We start from the raw sequence: 4,704 nt of genomic DNA on the forward strand, positions 1-4,704 counted from the left end.
ATTATGTTTAGCTTGGGTTAATTTGAGCAGGTCAGCAATAGGTTGGATTATTTTTATCAAAAAACCCTATTAAAAAAACAATATAAAAGTTATATGTAAAGCTTACCCTCGACGCAAGGATCACAAAGGTATAAAGAATGACGAAATCCGACATTTCTAGCTCCGAGATTTGCTAATAATGCGGCGAGGATGATTCAATGTAACTCCAAATCTTCTCTTGAAGGTTTTTAGATTGTAAAAGTGTTTTAAGAAAAGTGACGAAAGCCTTATATATCATTCCCACATTATTAACAAAACCCGTCAAATATCACCCGTAAACCCACTTACTCGATCAAGTAAGGCACTTACTCGATCGAGTGCCCCTTACTCGATCGAGTACCCAACCTACTCGATCGAGTACCCTACAGGTAAACTACTATTTTGCGTTAAAAACTACTTACTCGACAGAGTAAGCCCCACTCGATAGAGTACCCAAAGACTCGTAAAATCGTAGTATTACAGTCTTCCCTCCTTAAAAAGAACTTCGTCCCCGAAGTTCAACCCATACTCAAAACAAACATACTAACTCGATCAAGATACAACAACGTAACTAAGAACTTAAAACAAAATTCCAACCTACAAAACATGAACTCGTAACACCAACTCCACCAACTATGTATACCTCCACAACATGACTCACGATATCGTATGTAACACCCCGTATTTTATTAAGTTGGATAAAATTCTTTTAATTGCTATTTTGAATTTAATTACATCATTTAACGATTTATATATATATGCTTAGCTAATTAATTGATCCCGCCTCCATTCTCAACCAAATTCCGTAATTTTTGTACCATCCTCCTCCTTACTTCCTCCTTCATCTTTCAAGGTAATAAAGTCTTATTTTTGTGACGGTTTCGTTTTTTCGCCGTCTTATAAAAGTTTCGATTTTTGCCTCAATCCTTTCTTTTTCTTGCTCCTTGATAAAGGTTTCGAAGACCCGGTGGGAGACTCAAGCTTTAGGGACTGTTTTACTCCCAGCTGTGAAGGGTGATTGTGGGTAAATTAACACTTTCTTTTAATGGTTGATTGTTGCATGTGAATACTTGCTGTTAATTTTACTTGCTCATATTTATTGCATATGGAATAATCTGTTTGAATTGGATGTTTACATGTTAATTTTGTGTGTTATTCGTTGAATCGGAAAATTTATTATGGGCTGGAGTAAGGATGGACCGAGAGGTATAGTATCGTAAAGGAGATGGTATTTAAATTTTCTGGAATAATTTCCTAATAATATAATTAGTTAGGGAATATATTAATAACTTTAGTAAGTTTTCATTACTATCTTTACACTTAGCTTATATTGTTGATTAAATGAGGCGATTACATTAAAAATGGTCATATGGGTTTCAATTTTTACTAAGAGAGAAAAATTTAGTAATGTTTGGTACGGAGTATAAGTTTGGATTTCTAGTATTGTGTTTAAATTGTCGATTTCTTTGACTAAGACTCGTATGGTCATTATTTGGGGAAATTTTCATAATTGAATGTTCATGTGGTGTTGGTTTGAGACGGTTTTATACAAGTTTTATTTATCCATTTTGAGAAAAGTTGGTACCTTTGGATTCATGGTGAAGTGGGTGATTATGTTGGGTAATTTAATTGGTTGAATACTATCATTTTAATGCTTAAAATTTCGTCTTAAGACGGTCACAAATGAGCTTCTTTAATAGTGAAAATGGGTTTTGTCGAGCAGTTTTAGCGGGCTGTTTTGACGGGTTTCTTTATGTTATTTTGAACCAACCTCTTTGCTAACGTCTCAAGTACATGTACATGTTGGGTTTGGGTCTTTTGTTTGGGTGGTATCCGTCGTGGTTTGGCCTAGGAAACCGTCCTAAGACGGCTGGACAGTGGCCTGCTGTAGCCTGGCAGCAGCCTAGCAGTAGCTAGCCGTGGCCTGGCTGTGGCCTGGCCGTGGCCTAGGCAGTGGCCTGGCCGTGGCCTAGGCAGTGGCCTGGCTAAGACGCTAGTTTGGTTTATTTAAAATATAATTAAATTAGTTTACGTCTCATATTTTATATAAAGATAATTCGTTAATATCGTCCTTTCACATAATTATTTTAGGTGGCTCATATGGGGTTGAAGATGAAGAGTAATTTTGGGGTTTTAGAAGCTTTCTCAAGTTTTTACTTGTCTCTTTGCTAGCGTAAGGTAACTATTCCGAGTTACTCGACGAATTAATGTCACATTAGTAGTTAATGTGTGCCTGTTGTTTGATAAGTGTTTAGGTGAATGAATAATGTTAGGATCGTTTACAAAATGAAATTGTAAATAATAGGCTCAAATGAATTTTATGGTGATAATTGTAATGTTTTGTTGATTGTGCCGAAAACTGAGCCTTAGTCCCTTCGACTGATGCGATGTCAGTTAATTGAGTGATTGGTCAGCCGCAATTTGACCCGTACCTGTCGCAGGGCTGGGGTTGCGGGTAAAAATTCGGTTGAATGATTTAGATAATCGGCCTTTTACTTGTTTTAGGCCATTTATCAAGCTTTTGTTCACATGTATAGCTTATTGAATTTAATAGTGACTTGTATTGTAGAAATGGCCCTAGTTTCCCCTGAAGCCTTTAATATGGTTACTATTGTTAGAATTATAAATTAGTATTGAATACTTATTGAGGATTCTGTTGGGATTGTATGCTGTAAATAGACCTTATAAGCCTTTCACATGATAGAATGCTAGAATTTATATTGGTAAGTAGGACTTTTTGCCCTCTTAAGGTTAAGTGGGTGTCTTACTTGACTTGTGTGGTGAGTCTTGGGTGGTGTGGGCTAAAATATTCAAGCCGGGACTATTTTGTGACTAGGTCCTAGGTGAGTATTTCGGCCTTCATCATAGATAGGTCTTTATAGTCTCTGACGAGTATATGTTCTTTGCTTGATAGCCTTTGTGTTCCTGACTAGTGGATGTTTATCCAAGTTGGGGCATGACCTCAGGTACTAATTTTGATAGTATGGGGTCAGCTTAAGTACTAGCCGACCCTTCGGTGGTGTCCTTAGGGTACTCACTTCACTTTGTTTTAAAAAAAGTTGTGAGTCTTGGGTGCGGTGGTGTGTATCCGCATGTCTAGGTCTGCGCAGATTTTAGGCTAGGGTTGTGTTGTCTCTTGGCCATGTTTTCTTAATAGTAACCGCTGAGCCAAGATACCGGTTCGATTACCTTCCCTACCTCGTGGTATAGACTTGAGTTACAAAGTGACTATTGACGGGACTAAGAACTTATGCCTGTCTTTGATATATTGCCCTTTCTTGTTTGATGATTCTATGAATCATAGAAGGTGAGATGCAAGCCGGCTATGGTTGATAGAGTTTGGATTCCTGGATGTTATGTGACTCACATGATAGTGTAGCTTGAGTCGGTCTAGTATTCACATGCTAGGACTATGTGTTATTATATTGTTGTTCACATGATAAGCACGATTGTCTAGCATCTATATGCTAAGGCATTGTGTGATTCGTATTCATATTCTTATGTTTACATGTTATATTAATTATGACATTTCGTGGCTGGGAGAACTCGGAGTTACTCCCCACTGACTGTGGCTTTCGTATTTGTATAAAATGCGAATGACAGGTAGGTGATGCATATATGGGGTACATGGACGAGCTAGCGAGCAAAGTAACCTTGGGACCTAGACTGGTTTTATTTCATTGTGACCGTAAACCCTTTTTATGTCACATACATTTTAGGGACATATGTCTCCCTTTTCTATTTTGGGTTTGTATCATTACATTTTCTTATCGTTAGCTATGGCATGTAAAGTAGTTCGTTAGCATTGCAGGTTTTGGCACCCGCCTCTTGGGAATGTTGGAAATGTTGTGATTGGTTTAGAAAATTTTTGAAATTACAGGTTTTTGGCTAGTTGAACCAATTACAAACATATCCTACCGCTTTTTCTCAGTAGAATTTACGTGTTTACTTTTCCGCAATAAATGAGGGTGTCACAGTTGGTATCAGAGCATATTTGCTCCCGACGCACGTTTGTGCACCCCAATATAAATAACTTGACCTTAAAATAATAAACTTGAGAGATGGGTAAGATGGGTAGACTTAGGACCTTATGTTGTAGTCTCTTTGTGTTTGCTCTTTGTTAGGTACTAACCTGTTTGTTGATTGTCATTTGATAATTGTTGCGTTATTGGATCAATGACCGTGAGCTTATCTATAGCTAATAGAGTTATTACCCTTTTTATAAAAAAAAAAATTTGAACTAAAGGTTTTGAAAATATTTTAATGTTTTTCACTGGTTTTAACGTCAATTAGTGTTAAAGCTTGTTATTGGAGACGTCTGATAATTAGTTTTATCATTTGTTGGTGTAAAAATGTATTTTTATGTCTTTGAATTGGAATATTGATGTTCTTGAGTGATCGCCAAGAGTATCTCCGTTCCATTGCAAGGACACTAATATTTTAAAAAGATCAAGATTTAGTGCCTATTGCTGAGGATTGAAGATTTGTTCAACCTTTGAAGAATGCTTCTACTTCCTTGAAGATGTTTCTCGTTATTTTTGTATCTCGCCTTATTCTTAATCTCTTGGTGCCTATCCTTCTTTTAAACTCTTTATTCTTCTTCCTAGGAAGTTACATTTGTATCCTCCCAACTTGTCCTTTCACCTTTGCTAATTCTCCCTTAACGCCTTTTAGATAGTTCTCTTT

The 4,704-nt window shown here is 36.8% G+C and overlaps 1 long non-coding RNA gene across 1 annotated transcript; it reads left to right on the top strand.

The window, feature by feature from the left end:
• Window positions 1-802: 802 nt before the first annotated feature.
• Window positions 803-3,930, top strand: LOC141594176 (uncharacterized). Its single transcript, XR_012522033.1, has 4 exons — window positions 803-871; window positions 972-1,042; window positions 2,110-2,196; window positions 3,622-3,930. It is a non-coding gene; the product is annotated as an uncharacterized LOC141594176 (long non-coding RNA).
• Window positions 3,931-4,704: the final 774 nt, after the last annotated feature.

The sequence above is a fragment of the Silene latifolia genome, chromosome 8 (assembly GCF_048544455.1).
Source record: "Silene latifolia isolate original U9 population chromosome 8, ASM4854445v1, whole genome shotgun sequence".
In the NCBI taxonomy this organism is placed as follows: Eukaryota; Viridiplantae; Streptophyta; class Magnoliopsida; order Caryophyllales; family Caryophyllaceae; genus Silene; species Silene latifolia.